The sequence below is a fragment of the Acanthochromis polyacanthus genome, chromosome 18, assembly GCF_021347895.1.
Source record: "Acanthochromis polyacanthus isolate Apoly-LR-REF ecotype Palm Island chromosome 18, KAUST_Apoly_ChrSc, whole genome shotgun sequence".
In the NCBI taxonomy this organism is placed as follows: domain Eukaryota; kingdom Metazoa; phylum Chordata; class Actinopteri; family Pomacentridae; genus Acanthochromis; species Acanthochromis polyacanthus.
Window position 1 is genome coordinate 2,233,895 of NC_067130.1, and position 22,676 is coordinate 2,256,570.

The 22,676-nt window shown below is 40.1% G+C and overlaps 1 protein-coding gene across 3 annotated transcripts in view; it reads right to left on the reverse strand.

The window, feature by feature from the left end:
• The window catches only part of plppr1 (phospholipid phosphatase related 1), a 101,371-nt gene that overhangs the window by 49,225 nt on the left and 29,470 nt on the right, over positions 1–22,676 (reverse strand). Inside the window, exon 1 of one of the 3 annotated variants that reach the window (XM_022204823.2) lies at positions 16,416–16,604. The exons of 1 other annotated variant lie outside the window; for it this stretch is intronic. The gene's annotated coding sequence lies outside the window, so the exon portion shown is untranslated. Of the gene's footprint in view, positions 1–16,415; positions 16,609–22,676 lie in introns of those variants that run through there. One more of the 3 variants, XM_051938346.1, reaches the window with a different exon arrangement.

Consider the following 22,676-nt stretch of genomic DNA (forward strand, 5'->3'; position numbering starts at 1 on the left):
CAAACCAGCTGCCTTCCTGCTAAAAAAGATTCTACCACCTGTGAGTGTCTGACTGCAGGAAACAGAGCCGCTGCATCTCACAAACCTGCAAATAAATGTTGGAATTTACTGCTGTTTTCCCTTGTAGGAAGACTGGCATGAAGCTCAACTCGGCGTCACCACAGAGCTGGAAGACGCTCTCCTCCCGTTCAAGGACATAACTGTCAGGTGAAGATAAAGCGAGGTTCTCCGGGTTATGGATGCTCTCCCAGTTCACAGAGAAACTGCAGGCATCCACCTAAAAGACCCGTTTGCCCCAAAAATCCATAAACAACCTAACGCCAGACATTCATCTCCGTGCACATTAGCGTGTCATCAGCCTCCAGTGAGTCTTCAGATGATGGCAGGTAGAGGAGCATCAGCTACAGTGGGGGGAATTAAACAGTCATACTTGTAACGTGTTCAAAAAAAGCCCCCAAATTAAATGGCCGTACTAATCACATTTACACCGCCGCACATCTGATACCCCCACGATATAAACTGTTAAAAATGTCTCTACAACCACCAACAGGAATTAAATTATTCATACTTGCTGCAGCTTACTCCACTGAACCGTGATTTTATCTCACAAGCCGAATGGAAACACTTAATGTAGCGAGCCCAGATTTTTTTTTTATTATTTCTGTATTAAATTTTATTTGTGTTTGAGCTTTTTCTTTTCAAGCCGTGCACCGAATAGCTCCCTATACGTTCTGTAGTAATGAGTGCATTTGTTTTTATTGCTTGCTGCATAGTAAATGGAACTTTACAGAACAAGAAAGCACTTCAAAGCTGGACTCCCTGCATGAGTCACAATGCAATAGTTCTCCCATAAAAACGTGCAAACACAGCCGACGGTGCTCAGTACGACCCAAGACAAACACCGACAACCAGAGTACTTGGAAATGGTAAGAATGTCTCCCTAAAAGAATGAAATAATAGAGATAAAAGCACAAATTTGTACAATTAGCTGCATTTTAAAGTACAAATGGACTTAAAGTGGTAAAAGACCCAAAAAAATGGAAATCCAGTTTGTTTACGGTGCAAAAATCAAAGCAGATCGCTGACAGAATGTTTTAGGACTGGAGATCTCATCCTAAATTTAAGTGTTACAAAGCTACTACTGATCATGGGGAAATTAAGAAACTTATTTTGAAATATTAAGATTCTGGCCTCGTTCTGCAGCAGATGGAGGGAGAGAGAATCAAATTAGAGCCCAACTGATATACATCCTCTGAAATTATATTACACATAACATAATGCAAATAAAAGACGGCTGGGGTGGTTTAGAATACAGAGCGGCTCCAAGTCCAACTTTTACAATATTCTCAGCACTGTAGCACATGTAGCAGAGCTCGTATCACAGATAGCAGTGGTGTCCTCACTGTAAAGTTAATTAACAACTCCATTTTTATTGCTCAAACGTATTGACCAATATATTTTTTTTTAAAAAACTGAATTTTTCACTCTCCAGAATTCATTATCGGCCCCAAAAAAAAAATAAAAATCCATCACCGGTCAGCATCTAATCGCAATCACAGTCTAGACAACCCAGCAAATGATATGCGCCGTCTGTTGGTTACCACGGCAACATGTATGCATGTAAATATGTGAGTGGGAAGGGATTTTCCCAAATCAATAACCAAGACTTAAGGAGATACAAGTGATAGTGTTGGCTTTGTGTCCAGCTCCATGTTTATTGACAGTTAATCATTCTAAAGCTGCTCAAACACACAAACCCTCCTGCATGAAGCCTCTTTGTTTCATCCTCCAATCTTTACATCTGACATTCACATGCAGCGTTGGCTGATGATGCTCAGAATCACCAGAACGCAAACAAACAAACAACGGGGCGGCATGTCTCAGTGGGTAGAGTGGCCGTCTTGTAACTGGAAGGTTGCCGGTTCGATCTTCGGCCCGTCGTGCTCATGTCGAGGTGTCCCTGAGCAAGACACCGAACCCCTAATTGCTCCTGATGGGTTGTGGTTAGTGCCTTGCATGGCAGCTCCTGCCATCAGTGTGTGAATGTGTGTGTGAATGGGTAAATGTGACATATCATCATGTAAAGCGCTTTGGATAAAAGCGCTATATAAATACAACCATTTACCATTTTACCAAACATACGAGGGGCAGTAAAACACTCCAACTACCAAAATCTGTCTGAAAGCAGGAGAACTTGTGCTTCATTTACCCCTTATGTTGTCCTGCAGGTCAAACTGACCCGTTTGAAAATGTAGAAAAAAAAAATATATTTTCACTGTGAAACTTATGTCTACATCTTCAACATTTTTGGGAAAGTTTTGAACATGTTTTGGTGGAAAAAAGAAATGTTAAAAAAATGTTTAAGAACATTTACAAAAAAAACAAAATCCAGTAATTTTCGCTGGATTATTGTTGATTTTTTGTGAATGTTCTTAAAGGAAATATTAGAAATGTTGCTGATATATATGTAATCAATTTAGATATTTTTAGGATTTTTTTTGGAAGATTTTTACTCCTTTTTTGAAAATATTTACAACAATTTTGTTATTTTTCATATACAGAACTTTTAAGGGAAACTTATGAAATTACTGGAATTTTCTTCCTGAAGATTTTGCAAATTTTCAGAAATTTGGGGATTTTTTTGCAGAATTTGGGGATTTTTTTCAGACAAGGAAACAGTATTTTTTTTTGGTGCCCTTAAATGAAGACAGCAGGAGGGTTAAATTTATTGCCCCTTTAATGCTCCAAGTGTCCCCAAACCCTGAATCCTGGGAGACATGTCTATTTTGGATAAAGACTTGAAAACGGTTCAGCCCAAGCTTTTGTTTTACGCTCCGAAGGCAACACTGCAGAGCGAAGAGATAAAAAACTGGCGATGTGACAGTTGGACTGTGATGATGTTACTGGGGGCTCTGTGACAGATGATTCAAATCAGGAAATTTAAGGCAGCCGCGCTCAATGTCAAAGACTTTACACCATTTATTTGCCCTCACCACAGCAGCTCAGAGAAAGCACATCCCCGAACAATCGGATGGAGTCACAGTGAAGTCGTAACGTGATTTCTCTTCTCTCTGCGCCCTCAGGACACCACAGTTTCCAAAGATGTTCCAAAGATCACAACCATGGAGCGTTTTCCTTCCATTTCCGAGGCCCAGTTAATTACACTCAGATGAAAGGTGATCAGACCGTCTTCCCAGAGGCGAGCTCATCAAACATGAAGCCTGCAGGCCCTGTCAGGATTCATCAGCATCTCCTCCAATCAGCCACTGCGCTGTGATGACTTTGTCTAGACGTGACTGTTCTCCTCTCAGAGACGGCAGGAGCTGATTGTGAAATATTGAACCCAGAAATATTACATTTGATTGACCATCTCCTGGTCTGCAGCTCGGTGCTTCTGCCTCGCTCTGACGACTGCCTGAAAGTGACTCAACTGTCACAATGACAGAGTTTGCAATCGAGCTGGTAGTAAGAAGCCGGCCGAGGAAAAATGAAATATCGGGCCCCGTTATCACTGCTGGCGCGCTGTTGGTGTAGCCATGATGTGGCCTTTCCTCCTGCATTTCAACGGAGCTGCGCGAGTTATTGGACTTTCAAAATGCCAGAATTTTTAAGCTGCAGTAGCTGAATTAATTCACAGTGGTTTCAAATCTAGAGGAGACAGTTTGAACTTTTGAACAGTTTGAACCTCTGCACAAAAGCTTAAAGCAAACTTCAGCTATCTTTAATAAGCCTGAACTGCTGAATCATTTGAACAGGAAATCCAGGGCAAATATATATCAGGATTAGCTGCTTTTCTTTATTGACATCATTGGAAATTAATCATTTTAAGAGTCACCATGGGCCCACGCAACTTACTCAGAACATAGTCTACCATTTTATATATCTTATTAAATAAAAAATAAAGTTTTCATTACATTATAATTAAAAAACCTGCAATAATATATTGGACCACTTAGAAGCACTAAGAACAGTTTCTTCTTCACACATTATCCTTTATTCTACATTATTCCTACAGAACTAAACTGCATTCTCCATTACACTTTGAGAGGAACATACATTTTGCTGGATTACAATTTATTGTGACATATCACATTTCTTCTTTTTATTGCTTTACTGTCAGCCAACCAATCACATATTGGATGGGGCGGGACTCATCACCATGGTAACCCAGAAAATGAAAGAAAAAGCTGCAAACATGTTGTGAAACAGTTTGATTGTAACCAAAAAAAACTGCTATTTTCCTAATTCTAACAAAGTAATTTTGGTGTCTTATCACAATTAGCTTTCATTGTCAACCATAGAGGGATGTTTTGATCACATAAAGCTTTGGTTTCTAAATCTAACAGCGAGTGAAAATGACTAAGAACAGTCTCTTGTGGGATGTTGATGACTTATGCATCCATCCTACCCGTTTCAAAACTAAATAACTTTTCTTCAAATACATGTTAGTGGTATGGAAGCCAGATTTTTTTTGGAGCTGGAGCCGTTTTTGTCTATCTGCCCCTGAGGGAAATATCTGGCTCTTTACCTGCAAAAAAAAAAACAAAAAAACTCCAATATGTTCACCAGCTAGCTGCTAACTGTGGTGTGTCTCAACAATATTAAAGCTCTGAAAGCGGTGGAGGTAAAATGAGAGCAGAAGAGGCTGCAGGCTGGACAGCTGAACAACAAACTGTCCACGGAGCTGCACGAACCCGAACCGAGCTGCAGATTCCCTGTAGGTTCACACACCAGCACCCCGAACGCTGTCACAATGCTTTCACACTTTGCTGCATGAAAACCGAAAAACAGGTTTTGCATGGAAGCTCAGCGTGACAGCGCTTGTCCAAACCTCTCCTCCCTTTATGTTAACATCCAACAACAGCATAAAGTCTAAATATTTGGGTGATAAAAACACTCCTGCTGACAGCAGATGATTAACATTTGCAAAGCAACTCATTTATAACTTGCCTTTTCCACAGAAACTTCTTCCTGACATTACTGAGGGTATGTAGATCTCATTTTCTCTTCCCCCTCGTCTGCTGACTGCACCACAGAAGCAGAGATGTCCCATGGCTAACACTCTTGCCAACAGAGCATCTTTGTTGCTATAAATAGTCAGTTTTCAATCTTCCCTTGCAGCTTCCTTAAAAAAAAAGTGCTTCCTGGGACATGAAGCATTTTCCCCGCTGTAGAGTTTAATATTAAGTCGTCTGTTGACGAATCTACACAAAAAGATCATCAGAACCTATAGGAAGGGGTCATTATCTTTCACATTAATGGAGTCTTTTAGAGGACTAGCATTGCAAAGTTTCTTGCACAAACACAGCACATTTAAAACTAACATAAAATAGCGTTGTCATCTTTCCGGTCTAACCCCAGAGCCAAACATCAGACAGGACACTGACTCACAGCGAAGTCTGAGAAACAGGAAGAGACAGAAAAGACACGAGAAAGGGCACGCAGAGGATGAAAACCAAATAAAGTGAAGCCTAAATGGGGGGAGAACTTCTGCTGCCCCTGATGGGAGATTCTCTGCCTTTAGAAACTGCTTCTCCTTTTACTGACGGATCGTCGCCTCCACACATCACACCTACCATTTGCACATACGGTGGGTTATTTATAGGGTGGATATAGATTTTCATGATAAATGCTGCTTCATATATTTTCTTGTTCTCTTCATTTGAGGTTCCCAGCCTCATTAATTTTCAATATCGTGAATGAAAAAAGGAAGAATCAATTACCAGGGCTATTCCCTTTTGCAAAGAAATTAAATTTAATAACTCAGTGAGCAAAGAAAATATTAAAAATGAATAATTTAGGAAAAAATATTTGGTTACATTTTAATTTGCATCTGAGGAGTGGAGCTGGAAAATATGCAGAGGACGGGAGAATGTCACACACAGAGAAGATAGCAGAAAGTAAGAGTGTAAAAGAAGATCAGGAATATTCTTTTGGGGGGAAAAAAATCATATAAAATGTGAACTTCTGGAGTAAAGAAACTGTTCCCTGGAGTGAGGCTCGACAGAACATGAAGAAGAGAATCCAGGCATGAAGGAGAAGAGCTGAGGAAGACATTAAGCTCTAACCGATCACACAAACACTCTAAAAAGTCTTCAAACATGTGTCTGTATCTCCACAAAGAGTTTTCCTCAGTGCCGGCCTGACTTTCACCTCCGTCGTATTTGTCTCTCTGTACCACGGCTTTTATCATTTCTGCTTCAGTGTCATATCTCAGATTGCTCCTTTCTCAACTGTAAAAACAACAGTCAAATTTAATTATCTAAAGCAAGAAAAAAAATGTGCCTCCAGCTAAATAGACAGTAAAATGACAGATTAATAAGGTCACAACTTTTCTGTTTCATTTTCCTCTGAGTACAATCTGCTTTCAGTGCATCCCATCCTACACAAACACACCCAACATGAACCATCCTGGTGAAAGCACATGCAATGAAATGAGGCAGCAGCGGCCGTTGCTTTACGCCACATCCCAACAAATGACATTAGCAAACAACCGCAAGTGCTTCAGGTGAATTTGCATATGCATGAATGTGAATTTATAAGTTGGGAAAACGCGTTTGGTTCCAAGAGCGCTGCGAGGCTTCAGTACGTGTTGAATGCTCAATGACGCTCTGCGAGTTTTTTCTCACGGTGCCTTGTAACATCTCCACATTTGGCTCTATATTTAGATCAAACGAGCTCTTGATCTCCCAGTGTTCAGCTATTTTTCATAACTCCCCGAGAACCATCACAGCACCGTCCCCTGACCCAGCTGCAGATAAAGAAATCCTTCCCTCCACTGAGGTTTCACAATATTCCTACAATATCAGGCTACTGTAGCCTTTTCATCTTCCTTGCATCACTTAATTCAAAAAGACAGAAGCTAGAGCAGCAGTGACGTGTCTGTCAGCTGGTTTTCGGACATGTGAAGATGTGTAGAAAGTTAGAGACACGAGGCCTTCAAACTCCACAGATCACAACCATATCAAGCATCCGTGGGATAATTTTAATGAGAATATAAACAAAGACCAAGAGAGAAATTGCTTGAACCTGTTGATGAAGCAGCATGAATGCATATATTCACACACATAAATAAAAATAAGTTAGTAGAAGAGAAAGATCTCTCCCTCGGCGAATGCAGGCAGCATGTGAAGGACAAACATCACAAAAAGACAAAAATGTGCTGGAAAATACAAGGCTTTCTCCAAAAGGATGAAAACTGGTAACTTCCAACAGCTAGCAGCTCTTCCTGATGCTGCCTTCTGAACAAACAACCCTACTACTCTCCTATATATAAGAAAGAGGTCTGCACTTCCTGTTTAAACTGGCCAATCAGGACAAAACTATGATCCAATTATATCTGAGACCCCACCTACTTGTGGAACCAATCAAAGAGCTGCTCTTGAGGTGTTCCCCTTCTTAAAGCTCCAGAGCAAGATGGCCTCTGTAAGGAAGAAACTCCACTAAGTGACAGCTTCATCAAGTTTAAAGCCTTTTTACCACGGGGCCAGTTTTAATTAGACGCAACTTTAAGATGTGCAATTCTCTGTGTAGCCGCTGGAATTGTAAAAATTAGAGAAAGTAGACAGAAAAACTAAATGGTGTGTCATTTATGTTCACCTTTCTGGACAAAACAGCAGAGAGCAACCAGGAAGAAGCTGCTCCCAGTGTCCTGCTTGGACTGGGATCAATGAACAGGAAGTTCTGTCCTGGACTAAACCCGTAACGTGACGTTAAGTCCATCAGACCTCAGAGCAGGACCAGACCAGGGTCATGGGTGTTTCCAAACATCACCAGCCTCTACTAGCATGGATGGAGCTGACCAGATGAGCAACCCTCAGGAGATCAGCGCAGAAGCCAAGGTGAGTGCAACAGAGGGTGAAAAGCCAACATCATGACAGGATATAAGAGGTTGTTAATGAGTTCAGAAAGGGGAGACGCTTGGGATTTGTTCATGGGACTGAAATTTGTTTTGTCATTTTGTGTTTGAATCAAATGCATTTACACACGTGGACAAAATTGTTGGTACCCCTCAGTTAAAGAAGGAAAAACCCACAATTCTCACTGAAATCACTTGAAACTCACAAAAGTAACAATAAATAAAAATTTATTGAAAATTAAATAATCAAAATCAGCCATCACTTTTGAATTGTTGATTAACATAATTATTTAAAAAAAACAAACTAATGAAATAGGGCTGGACAAAAATGATGGTACCCATAACTTAATATTTTGTTGCACAACCTTTTGAGGCAATCACTGCAATTAAACGATTTCTGTATTTGTCAATGAGCGTTCTGCAGCTGTCAACAGGTATTTTGGCCCACTCCTCATGAGCAAACAGCTCCAGTTGTCTCAGGTTTGATGGGTGTCTTCTCCAAATGGCATGTTTCAGCTCCTTCCACATATGTTCAATGGGATTCAGATCTGGGCTCATAGAAGGCCACTTTAGAATAGTCCAACGCTTTTCTCTCAGCCATTCTTGGGTGTTTTTGGCTGTGTGTTTTGGATCGTTGTCCTGTTGGAAGACCCATGACCTGCGACTGAGACCAAGCTTTCTGACACTAGGCAGCACATTTCTCTCCAGAATGCCTTGATAGTCTTCAGATTTCATCGTACCTTGCACACTGTCAAGACACCCTGTGCCAGATGCAGCAAAGCAGCCCCAAAACATTACTGAGCCTCCTCCATGTTTCACCGTAGGGACAGTGTTCTTTTCTTCGTATGCTTGGTTTTTGAGTCTATGAACATAGAGTTGATGTGCCTTACCAAAAAGCTCCAGTTTGGTCTCATCTGTCCAAAGGACATTCTCCCAGAAGCTTTGTGGCTTGTCAACATGCATTTTTGCAAATTCCAGTCTGGCTTTTTTATGAGTTTTTTTCAGCAGTGGTGTCCTCCTTGGTCGTCTCCCATGAAGTCCACTTTGGCTCAAACAACAACGAATGGTGCGATCTGACACTGATGTACCTTGGCCTTGGAGTTCACCTTTAATTTCTTTGGAGGTTGCTCTGGGCTCTTTGGATACAATTCGAACGATCCGTCTCTTCAATTTGTCATCAATTTTCCTCTTGCGGCCACGTCCAGGGAGGTTGGCTACTGTCCCGTGGGTCTTGAACTTCTGAATAATATGAGCCACTGTTGTCACAGGAACTTCAAGCTGTTTAGAGATGGTCTTATAGCCTTTACCTTTAAGATGTTTGTCTATCATTTTTTTTCGGATGTCCTGGGACAATTCTCTCCTTCGCTTTCTGTTGTCCATGTTCAGTGTGGTACACACCTTTTCACCAAACAGCAGGGTGACTACTTGTCTCCCTTTAAATAGGCAGACTGACTGATTATGAGTTTGGAAACACCTGTGATGTCAATTAAATGACACACCTGAGTTAATCATGTCACTCTGGTCAAATAGTTTTCAATCTTTTATAGAGGTACCATCATTTTTGTCCAGGCCTGTTTCATTAGTTTGTTTTTTTTAATAATTATATTAATCAACAATTCAAAAGTAATGGCTGTTTTGATTATTTAATTTTCAATAAATTTTTATTTATTGTTACTTTTGTGAGTTTCAAGTGATTTCAGTGAGAATTGTGGGTTTTTCCTTCTTTAACTGAGGGGTACCAACAATTTTGTCCACGTGTGTAAGAGAAACAATGAAACTCTTTTCTTAATGTTGATGAAGCACCGATGTGGAAATCAAACCAAAATCTTCACAAACCACTTCATCTTCACAAAAACAAAGTTTAGACAAATTGTAGAGCATTTGTTGAATTCCGTCATTATTACTGATCTCTTACTTGTTTTTTTAATTTGTGCTTTCGGGCTGAAAAGCTGGACTACAGATGTAGGATAATGACATTTTAAAGATGGAGTAATCCTGCAAAGCCTTTGTTAGGTAGCTACTGTTTGTTTTTAACGGTAGAAATCAGGACTGTTTTTCCTTTTGCCAAATTATGCAGGTGTCAGCATTAAACCTGAATATTTTTTGATCCAGATGTTTCATTTGCACAAAGTAATGAAAACTGGGATTAAAGCTCCAACAGATGCTTGTTCACAAATTCCTCCTTCACATATTTACTCATTTAAATGATAATTTGCCAATCAAAGCTGCACTTTATCGGGGGAAAGTTAATGTTTATTTTCAATATTCAACCTTCAACAAGAAAAGTCCCATCCCATCGCTGCACTCAGAGCTGCTTCTTGCTGCACTCGGACTACACATGTGAGCATATTTAGCTTTTCTCTTCAAACACAAGATGACACTTGTGGTAATTAGGGGCCTCTGGATGTCACAGTGCGTAACCGTCGTCCCACTGCCCTCCAAAAATCAGTCCGTTCTGCGCGTAGCTTCGGAGGAACATCCAGTTGGCTCAGTTTGGGGAGAGCGTGACACGACTAATGTCGAGGTCGCCGGTGTGATCCCCGTTCAGGCGGCCATTGTTTTCCCATCTCGTTGACATCAATTAGGCTGCGTCTTTGCCCTCTGTTCCTGCCAGCTTCACAGCGTCAGGCCTGTTGTTGTGTTCAGGGTGTTATCTCCTGGATATTCAGACAAGGCTTAGTGCAGGGAGGTGCTGCTTCTACAGTAATTAATGACCAGATATGGTGTTTTATCATACTGTATGATTTGCCTGTTTGTTTTGATTTTACCCTATGAACCTAGTAGAGCCCTCAGGTCTTCAGGTAGTGGTCTTTTAATAGTCCCTAAAGTCAGAACTAAAACATACGGTGAAGCCTCTTTTTATTATTACGGCCCCCGTCTGTGGAACAGCCTACCTGAAGACCTGAGGGCAGCACCTACTGTTCATATTTTTAAAACTCAAGACCTACCTTTTTAGTCTGGCTTGTAGCTAATCATATTTATCAATACCATTTGATCTTATTTATTCATTTTTGTTTATTTATTTTATTTATTTATTTTTATTTTAGTCTTAGCTCCAGTGTTCCCTCATTTTTAATGAAAGATGGCGTTTCCTCAGTCCTCTTTTTATGTTTTTCTGTTAAAATCTGTCCCACATATCTATGTGTGTGTGTGTGTGTGTGTGTGTGTGTGTGTGTGTGTGTGTGTGTGTGTATTGGTGGGTTGGAGGGGTGGTTGTATTTCTCATTTTTTATTTATTTTGTCCTTTTATTTCTATGTAAAGCACTTTGTGCTACAAATTTTGTATGAAAAGTGCTATACAAATAAAGTTTGATTGATTGATTTTGATGTTCAAAATGCACCAAACGTCCTGAAGTGGGTCACAGGGTTAAAGGGTCACGCTAAATCCTCACTGTAAAAAAATGTTTGTACGTTTTACGGTGAAAAGACTGTCAAACCATGACTGGAAAAATCTGTAAACTCTAAAACTGTTTGATGCAGTTTATATAACACTGACTCAGCATAAATAAGGTAATCAGGAGAAAAGTATGTTTTACAGATTTTTTTCTCTCTCCCCCCCGACTCCATTTTTAATGGAAAAAAGCTGTAATATGTAGAATACTGTAATTTTTGCAGTTAATTCTCAAAAAGAAAACAGTTTTTCAAGTTAAATGTACATATCGTTGTACTGATAGTGGAAACATGCTGCAATATTTGTAACAAGTAACATTTTTGCTTTTCATGTAAAACAAATAGTTTGTACGGGTCAAACTGACAGTTTTGTGTTAATAAAGGATATATGCTTTAATATTTTGACAGCTTTAACTCTATTTTTTCAAACTAATTTTTTCTGATAATGCATATTTAATGTGAAATACATTAAGTGTTGTGCTGATGATGGAAAAACACTGCAATATTTTAATAAGTTACACAATCTTTATTTTTTATGGTAGTTTCATGCAAGTTTTAAAATTTTTAAAGGTCAAATTTATTTTTTTAACAGTAAAATCTGGAATGAAGCACATCTTTTAACCCTAAACTCAACAATATCAATACAATATTTTACGCTAGCGTTCTGGTAACAACAGCTGATGGAATTTTACTGTAAGAATAACTTTTTTAACAGTGCTGGGTAAGTTTTTTTTGGTACAGTAGGGCTGAACCCGAATATTTGGTCGTTATGGTGGTATCCAGATACTAATTTTGAGATCCAAATACTCGATCGTCGTCAACGCTGTCGGAGCTCCGTTTATGATTCGGTTGTTTATTTTCATGGATGGACGGCGCACGCTGATGACGTTTTATTCTCGTGCATTCACGCGGACTCACATACATCGTAGGCTGAGACTCAGCTGCGTTTTCATTGTTAATCTGCACAGAGCAAACCTCACGTCGTCCCCAAAGATTCATGCAGTACAGTGTCCTCTAAAGCAGCTTATTTTTTCATTGTTGAATACAATCTTCTTGCTTTTTTTAACTTGATGTTATGAAGTGTAAACTGTTGCTTTTGGTCTAATTTATGGAAAATAATACAGATTTGGTGTTTATTATTGAGTAATTTAACTATGATGAAGGTTTCCCTTCTGGCCCCAGAAAAGCTACAAACAGCCCGGTTTCCAGCACAATGCCTGTTTTATTCTGCCATGCTGCTTCAAAAATAAAAATAGCGTTCAGTCAGAACAAAGCACATATTTTTCTCACCATATTAGCACAAATGTGATCAATTTATGAGCCAAAGAAACATCAAACCAGCATGTAAACAAAAGGAGAAAGTGCCTCAAACTGGTCTGAGCAGCTGAAAAACAGGTGTTTAATCTGTACACAGAGTTCAAGGCAAGCAAGTGTTTAATTTTTACCTTTTTATATGAACATTTCATCAATGATTGCATCATCAAAAGGTACCATTAGTGCTTGTGCTTTGCAACAGCTGCATCTGTTGTAGCGATGCTCCACACAAAAGCTAAAACACAGCAGAATCTCATAACCTGAGCTGGAGGCTACTCATAATTTGTTCAATAAGACTTTATTAATCCTACAGTGGATAGTACAAATATTTAAAGAATACTAGTAAAATAAACCAAAATATTCATAATTACTAGTTCTGATGTTTCAGGTTTCTCTGGATGGAAATAACAGCCTTGCACAGATCTTTCATGATTATAAATACTGATAGAGAAGCATTCATTTTGCACAAATTATCAAATGCATTGCAGAGATTTGCATAGAATTGTCCATAAGTACAAAAATACAGCCATTGCACCCAGTACACAGTATTCGCTGCAGTTTTTTTTTTTTAAGCAAAAGTTAATTGTAAATCATTGTAGGGGATCAAACTTGGCATTAAGAATCATGAATATTCATGGAGTTGGTACCAACTCCAGATCCTTTTATTGTGACATCCCTGGTTCACATGCATAACAAATAATCTAAAATAAACTAAACCGCTTCAGAGATAAAATTCTGCAACTTCGTCATTAGCTCGCATTCTCACAAATTATAGCAAGAAACACATTTCTGTTTCACTCTAAAAACACCAACAACAAACCATTTTCCCCCAGAAATAATGACATCCTTGTAAATGTACGCTTAGCCACATTATCTGCCGTGCTACTGCCTGCCTTGTGGAAAAACCAGGAGAAAAATATGCATGAGGTGTTCCTGGTGTTATCCTTCTCCCTCTCTGACACCTTATCACCTGTATGTATCAGCATTCTTTAAAAAAAAAAAAAAAAAAAAAAAGCAGGGGGCAGGGACAGTAAATCTCCAGAGACGGGCCTTATCTCACTCCAGGGCCAATCATTCCCCAGAGACATCAAAGTCACAGATCTATTGCCCAATCGGGACACCCCCACTGCACTAATAACACCGCCCCCCACATGTAGTGGTAATCAAATACCGGCTAGCTATGGACAGTGTGTGTGTGTGTGTGTGTGTGTGGCAGAATGTGAATATACAGCATGTGTGTGTGATTACATGTAATCAATACAGAGTCTCTGGTGTGCGAGTGGAGGAGACGCTGATGTCAGACATGAGTTCAGAGGTCATTGCTTTCTGCAGCTTCACTACAATACCTCCGTCTGCTGTGGGGTTTTTTCTTTATTTTTTCCTGGCGCTTCCCTCTGATTATTTCTTACGCATTTTGGAGCACCACCTTCTACATGTGAGTGTTAAATGCATTCGATGAAAGCAACAAGAACAGGGAAAGATCTAGTCTCACTAAAGCACTCGCTCACTTTGGTCATGAATTTCACATGTATATTTTGATTTATAATTTGCTATGCAAGGAAGAAATCATACACTAGAGCTGAGATTCAGTCTGACAATCCTCCAGGGATGCTGTAATCTGCTGCAGCCAGCCCTCTCACCGTCCTTCACCTGGAGATTTCCGATGATAAGACAAGCAGAAATAGAACTTCGGCCTAGCGGAGCTTTATTACGGAGCTGCAGAGCTTCCCTATAATCCATAATATGACAGAGACCATGACAAGCGTAATCATTTCTGCATCTGTGCGGAGGTCTGCTGGAGTCGTAAATTCCATCATCTGTATGAGTCTGCATGGACGTCCACACGGAGGTCAACCCGCACGCCGAGATTTCCACTGCGTATTTATGAAGTGATTCCTCCAAGCAGACTAGAAAGTACAACAGCAACTCTTCCTCTGTGGTGTCTGCAGCTGTCCATGTGCATCCACAGGGAAGCATAATCAATGCTAGAGTCATGCAGGAGGCACAAAGACAGTAAACGGTTCACTGTATCTGAAGAAATGCTTTAAATCAAACCTCAATTATGATGAAAAATAGAAGCTGAACTGGAGCTAGCTCACACCAAAGATGCTAATTGCTCAAGGAAGGAAGGAAGGAAGGAAGGAAGGAAGGATAGAGTCTACAGTCACACTGGATCAGTCCTAATGTGACCCTGAAAGTGATTGAGAAATTAAATGACAATAAAACTGAAGTGACTAAAGCTGACAGATTTTGTGTCAAAACAAAGACGTCAAAGTCAAAACGGTGACCTATTAATCACAAAAACAGGTAATGATGACCACATCTCTGACCTGTGATGACAGGAATGCTCATAATAAATCCTGTAAGTGCTTATAGATCTCCAAAACCCAGACCTCACATCAGAATAACTCCTGCTGCTGTCGTCATGGACCAACATCACTACAGGGCATCATCACCAGAGACAAATGATGTCACAGTGACTTCATCCTGCTGTAAACGCTACAAGAAATGACAGCATTTCACTGGGCACACAATATATGAAAGCTCTTCCTCTCCTGTGTGCAGGAGTTGTTTGCTGACTGTACAAAGCAACAACCGACATAAATGCAAAAACGGCCCGATGGGTGTTTGCCAGGAGCTGTCCTGTGTTCAGCAGATCCTCCTGACAGCCAAAGGAAGGCTCACCTGATGCCCAGCCACCTGCCATCTGCCTGCTGAATAACACCATGACAGGGACAAGCAGGAGTACACCTGTAAAATGTGAACACCCACAGCAACACAGCGGAAGCTCCCAGCTACAAATAACAGCAGGAAACATGCACCACTCTGAGTGGTGATGCTGACTTATTTTCTGACTGCATACAAGCACAAAATCAGTTGTGAAGAACAGAAGCAAGAGCAAAATCTGCCTCTTTCTGAGAATTAATGTGCACTGAATTCAACATGAGCAGCACTTTTTGGACACCACATAGCAACAGCACTGAAGTCTACTAAATTGAGGCATTGCAGAGCTGGAAACGTGCACATAATTCCATTTTCTACCATTATTTTACATGCAAACTGCAGGTGGTGGCACAAGCTGCCATTTTAACCACATCTGATGCCTTAGGAAGCATCTGTGTGATAAGAGGATCAAATCAGGGAGTTATCAGATGTAAAGGGTTAAAAAAAAATGCCCTGCCTGCCTGTATATCAGACATGTTTGAGCTCCATCTAGCCCACATTCAGCTCTTCCACACGCTGAGGCCAAGGCTGCACATGCACGGAGACATGCAGCTCTGGATTCATCTCAAGGTGAACCCTCCACCGCTCATCAGGGCTCCCAATAAGCACGGGATTCCAGTCATTTAGCCATCTGAAAGGCATCAACTGCGCCCTGCGTGTCTGTGGAAAGGGGGGAGCTGGTGGAGCAGAAATCGCCAGCCAGCCTGTGTGATGTTGGGGGCGGGGAGATGGCCAATATTTCTTAAGCTGCACTGAAAACACATTTATTTTTTCTGCTCGGCAACCCAATGCATACATTCCAGTTTGAGGGAGCAGCAAGGTTTCCCAAAAAAAATCTAATCTGTACGTGCGTAAAAATGAACGCGCCACAAGGGAGGTCACTGTTGCTGCTGAAGACAGGTGTCCAAATACCGACATCGCTTCTGTGCGATCATTAAAACACACATTTTCCACACATCCCGCAAAAACAAAGCCCATCCGACACCCTGTGGCCGGCTCGGATCAGTGGAATCAAACAGGACGACTTGATTCAGCTCCGAACTTGCCTCAGCAACAGACAATAGCTGCTCACTTCCTCTCATTTCCTTCCACAAAGGAGCGCAGGAGCAGAAAAAAGAAACACACTTACCGCGATGGGACGAAGCAATAATCCAGAGAAAAGGCGACTCCATGTAAGAGGAAAGAGGAGAGAATCTGGCTGAGAGCTGCACCCCCACTACTACTAGTACTACTACTCCATCGGCTCTGGGCTTGTGATGTGGATCACGCAGCGTGTGCGCCCATGAGGATGGATGCTGTGCCGCCTTGTCGGGGGGCGGGGGCAAGACGCGTCCTCAGCTCCAATGAAGCGGATTTAATTCTATGTAGGGACCCTGTGTTACCAGCAAGCAGGGCTGTCTAGCCTGCATGTTCTCCGACAGGCTCCATGCACACCTCCAGCTAGAAACACCTCAGGACTTTTAGTTTTATTATTTGTTGTAACCAAATTTCTTTATTCCAAACAGGTGTGTTGCTAATTTTCGTGGAGCTTCACCTGGAGGCTGATTGGTTTCTGGTGATCAACACCTGCAGGCCGAGCATTGTTTGCAGAAAAACGCTAAATAATAACTCTATGTAACCAATCTTGCATATTTATGTTTATATTGATCAGAATTTTTGTTCTAAATTAGTTAATTTAATCTCGACTGTTAGCAACAGTGCAAAATCTCAGCCTTAATATTTATTTGTTTTTATACAAGTTACATTTTCTACCATTATTGCAGGGATTTTAGCCTTAATGTTAAAAATTACAAGTAAATTCACACCATAAATATTTAAACTTGTTCGTTTAGTTTGTAACACCAAATTTATTTTCTCCTGGACACCACTTTTCCAATATGGTTTTCTCTTTAAAGTGACAGTGCCTTGACTTGTCCTCAATCATTTATTCATTTTCTAAATTCCCTTGAATAAATTAAATTTTCTAACATCATGCTTTCTTTGTTTTACTTCACTAAACCATCTTTGACAAACATCATTAACCTGATATTTATGAAGCAAACTGAACATAACATTTGATTTTTAATATTTTTAGGGCTGGGACTATAGCACGTTACTTCCGATTAATTAATTCCAGATAAATTATCATGTTAAAAAAATGCATTTAGTTCCCTAATTTGTGGAACAGCGGTAACACTGATGAACCCTCCAGCCCAGTAGGTGGCGCTAATGAACCTAAAGTCTGTTTGCCAGCCGCCAAATTGATGCACAAGAAAGTTCGATGAGCCGTGAAGGAAGATGAGACTAAACTGAGCTTGTTGGGAGGAAAGTTTTCAATAAAAATGCGGTTAAAATAAAAATACAAATTAATGTTGCCCCTGACAGTATAAATCTGCAAACTCTAAAACAGTTTGAATTAGTTTATCACACTGAATCAACATAAATAAGGTAATCAGGAGAAAAGTGTGTTTTTTAGATTTTTTTTTCTCCTGAAAAAATGCATTTCCCGATTCCTGCACAGTTTTTAATGGAAAAATGCCATAATATGTAGAACAACACTGTAATTTTTGCATTTAATTCTCAAAAAGAAAACGGTTTTTCCCAGTTAAATGTACATATTGTTGTACTGCTAATGGAAACATGCTGCAATATTTATAAAAAGTAACAATTTGTGCATCTATTACATGTAAAAAATACATTTTTTTACAGGTCAGACTGATGTACTCTTGTGTTAACGGGCATATGCTTTAATATTTATGATAGTTTTAGCAATAGTTTCTGCTAAAAATGCATATATTTAATGTGAAATAAACTGACGTGCTGATGATGCAAAATTCTGTAATATTTTTAATAAGTTACACAAACTTTATTTTATATGGACTTTTTATGTAAATATTCAAATTTTTAAAGGTTAGAACTTTTTTTACAGTAAAATATGGAATGAAGCCATTTATTAACCATAAAATAAACAATATCAGTACATTTCTTTACTGTAAATGTAGAAAAAGTTTTACCGTAATTTTACGGTAGCATTATAGCAACAACAGCTGCTGTAATTTTCCCGTAAAAAAACACTTTTTTTATTTTATTTTTTAGCATGGCTGATATTTATAATTCCCTGTCCGACTAGTATGGCAGTGATAGCCATGGTTACTTTTTAAATCCTGCAGTTCCTCCAGAAGCTTACACTGATAGAATCACTACTATGCACAATACAAACTGATTGTCTCTGAACATCACACAGCCACACAAAGGTTTACGGTTTACTTGCAGTGCAGCCTCCTGACTGTCGTCTGTCTTGTCTCCACTGGGCTGTTTCTTGCACAATCTGTCCTTTCTCAGGGGAAACGCTCGACTCCCACCTCTACAGCCTGGTTACTCGTAGCGTTATTGCTGCTGCCATAAGTGGGACAGACACAGAAGTGAAATCACAGTGCCCATCTCTGCGACAAGAAATTACCAAAGAAACACTGGTGTGTTCAGTGATCTAGATTCATGGAGCACGCTACATTACACTCCACGCTCAGGCTCCCCCTCATCCAAGCCTCTGTGGTTTTTTTGTTGAGCCCAGTCCTTTCTCTCCTCCTCCCCTCAACTCCCGTCTGTGGCCTTCAGTCACATTAATCAGGCTGAGCAGAAAAACTGATGCTACTGTAAAATCCAGACAGTCAGCACATGTTATAATTAATAATGAACAAGTGATGGGAAAGTTTTCTAATAAATTTGGGATGTGTTTTGGAACTAAACGGGGACAGTGGCAGCCTGGAGGCAGACAGGTAGGCTGTGGCCACATGGTTTCTGGGTGTAAAATCCCAGATTATCTAAAGGAAAACTGTCTGTGGAGGGAGAGGAGAAGCAAATTAATTTCTGGAAAACTGCTGAGGTACTACCGAGCAAGACATCTCTGATGGCTCATGGGATCTGTGGGTGTATTGGACAGCACTGAAGCATGCAAGTGTGTAAAAGTGAGGCAGATGATGATGTTACGCAACAGATATCATTGTCTTCCTCAGAGGTCTTCACAAGTTCAACATTTTGGACGTGTGAAAAACCACGCCAACGCCTGGTGTGCATAATTTAAGTTCCAAAGCAGAGAAACTGTCCCTCTGAGAAGACTTAGTCATAAAAACAGGATCCATGCAGAACCAGATCTGTCTCAGATAAACAGAGTCAACAACAGGAGAAGCAACAGCAACAGTAGTAAAAGAGGAACAATATGTGGATTCATGCACGTTTACAACAACCACAGCCGTAATAGTCTGCAGTAAACAATCTCAGTTTGCTTAGAAAAATGAATTTGTGATGTGGTGAATGTGATTAGAGAATGTTCACGCACAGACCGAAGACCTGCAGGAATACAAGGCTGAAGTCACTGAGATTAAACGTAATTTAAGACGGATTGTCACCGCCCAGCGTAGGCCAAGCAGGCAGAAGAGTAAATGGTTTACAGTATGTACAAGAATACTTCAAAAAGTTGTCAGCCTCACCAGAAAACATCGCAAGAGAAAGACTGTTCTTGCATTATTTTTCAGTCTAGTCTCCTTTAACTTCAATAGAATAGAATAGAATAGAATAGATTCGTCCACCAAAGGGTATTTTGCGACGTCACAGGAGTAAAATGACGTAAAAAAAGCAAAAAAACACAACTATAAATTAAAGAGGTGAGGTATACCCACTACATATACAACATAAATGAGAAAAACACAAGAATAATAAGAACACAAATTACTGAATATTTATATGAATGAACTGCATTTCGGTTTGCTAACCAGCTGTCAGTATGTGAGTGTGATCTGTTGCCAGCAGGAATGAAGAACCCGTGATGTACTCGGTCCAGCAGTGTTCAAGCTTTGCCACTCCTTTGTGGAAGAAGGCCACAGCTTGAGAATCCAGACACTCCTCAGCGCCATGCTTGACTTCATCATCAGTCCAAAACGGCAGCCGTGCATTTCGGTTTGGGAAGCAGATAGAAGTCAGAAGGTTCACGGAGCTACAGTTCAGAGCCATATCTGGTTGCCTCTGAGTAGATGTGGAGCAAAAAGAACACCAGCTCTAGGCTTCCCTCTCCTTTTTTCCTTTAACTGCTTTAAACATTTCAGTTTTTGGGGGCAATGATATAAGGCTTTGTAGGATACACTTATGTCCCAGAGTGGGAGTTACACATCTAGTTTCCAGGTGAGGCTGAGAATATTTTGAAGAACCCTCATAAGATCCACCATCTGGACTGATTTAGGCAAAAGCACGGACCACCATCTTACAATTTGGTAACATGCACAGAGAAAGGACCAAGTTCATAGGAGAACTTAAGGTGTCTTTGTCTCTGTCTTTATTCCTAAACATTATCGAGAGCAGCAGGAAGTAGTTTGCATAAATCACAGAAAGCACACATCCAAGTACACAACAAACTAGGTAAATAGATACAAAACCAATGTACTAAGTAGCCCCAGTGTTATTTTTTCATTTTAGTCTGCGCTCTGAGTTGGTGAGTGAAGGACTAGAAGTACTAACAGTAGCCATCTTTGTTCAACTGCTGTCATGTGAGTAGTTCATGAGCATTTTTACAACATTTTGCCGCAAGTCTTTACACTCGTGCACATGCTAGGACTTTGATTTATCTAATTTAAGGCATTGCATTTTGTTCTTTCAATCAGATCAAACGGCTAAGCGTCTTGCCTTGCTATAAAGTGCTACATATACTTTTATCTGTTTCAGCTATGTTTTTTTACTGCAATATTTCAGTCATACTTCACATTTCTAGCTGTCAGGTTTAGCAGCCCTTCATGCTAAAGTCAGTGCAGGTGATGTGATCTGACAACACTTTATTTTTATGATCTCATCTATCTCCTCACTCTAATCTTTTCATTTAGTTTCTAAGACAAGAAGCGGAAATAGGACACAGTGCAAGAAGCCAGATTCACTCTGAGAGTCTGTGGGAAGTGTATTTTGGAAAGTTTCTCCCACTGGAATGTCTGCCGTGGGAAAGAGATTCGTCGAGTTGTTTGTGTTTACTAATGTTTTCATGGCGCTCTCAGCAGAAAGTGTTTACTCACTGAAACCAAGGTGTTGTTCCTCTCTGCTGTTCTGTGGGACACGTCCTCCTTATAAATGTGATGTGCGGCTGATTAATCTGCCAGGGAATTTAGTGCGACAAAGCTTAAATCTGCACAAGCTTGAGTCCTATAAATCCTGAAAGGTGTTAAGCTGCTGAGAATGAGAATGATACGGCTGCAAGTATGAAGCACGAAGACACGGTTAAAAGTTCAGCAGCTATTAGGACGGCTTAGGTAAATATGGAAATGAAGGAAGTTTTGAACCAGTTGTGAGTTTTCTTTCTTTTTTTTTGTGCCAGATGTTCTAGCATCTGCAGTTTTCTTGCACTAAATTCCCAAGAGTGTGTAAAGAAAAGACTGGACTTCATCCAGTCAGCTGTGGTCCTGGGAGAGTTGAAAAGGCTGGCTGACAAGAGAAGGGTCACTTCAGAGTTATTCAAACAAATAGTCGAGCACAAATAGCTCAGCATAGAGGCGGCGTGCACGAGGTCATCTCAGTGCATCGGACCTCAAAGAAGAAAGACGGAAGATATTCTGTGGCAACGTAATTGAAGTTAAGAGCATCAATCCATGAATTGTCATTTTATGTTTCAGTTAAACATAAGAGGGCTTCTTTGAGTGTAAGAATTTAAGGCTGCCTGTTCAGATGGAGCTGATTTTTAAACACCAACTTCTCCACTGGGCTTTGGATGTGTAGATATATTGTAAGTGAAAGCTTAATTAACCTGTGAGGTGGAAGTGAGTCACTGTCTGATCAAACCTACCAGCTCTTCTGCACAAAAAAACAGCATTACTCAGCAACATTAACAGACTTTGATGTGAGAAATGATTGAACTTCTGTCTGCGTTATTTTCTCTTCATATCTCCTCATATAGTTTATTGCCATATGTTTATGTCATAGTTTCTTGCCATCAGCAATCAGACTATTTAATTAAAAAGCAAAAAGATGAGACCAGACAGTTGAATTTCCCTCCGGGGATCAATAAAGTCATTCTATTCTCTTCTAACAAAAACAACCAAAAAAAAACCTAAAAGACGACGAAGAACGAAAAAAGAGCCTTTAAAATAGCAGCACGAGCAGCATCCCGACATCATCTCTGGATACAAGAACGTCTGGATGCAGTTAGAAAATCCAGAGGAAGAGGCTCCAGAAAAAAGAAAACGAAGAAGAACGAATAACGAAGAGCCATCGGAATACCTGTGTTTGTCTTTTTTATTAAAGACAAGTGGGGCAGTTTCATTTAAATGACACGGTTCTGTCTTTTCCGAGAAACAGACAAAAACACAATAAATTGGCATAAAAAATGTAATTTGATACATCGAAATGATATTTTTATTATTGTGGTCAGTAGAGAAAATAG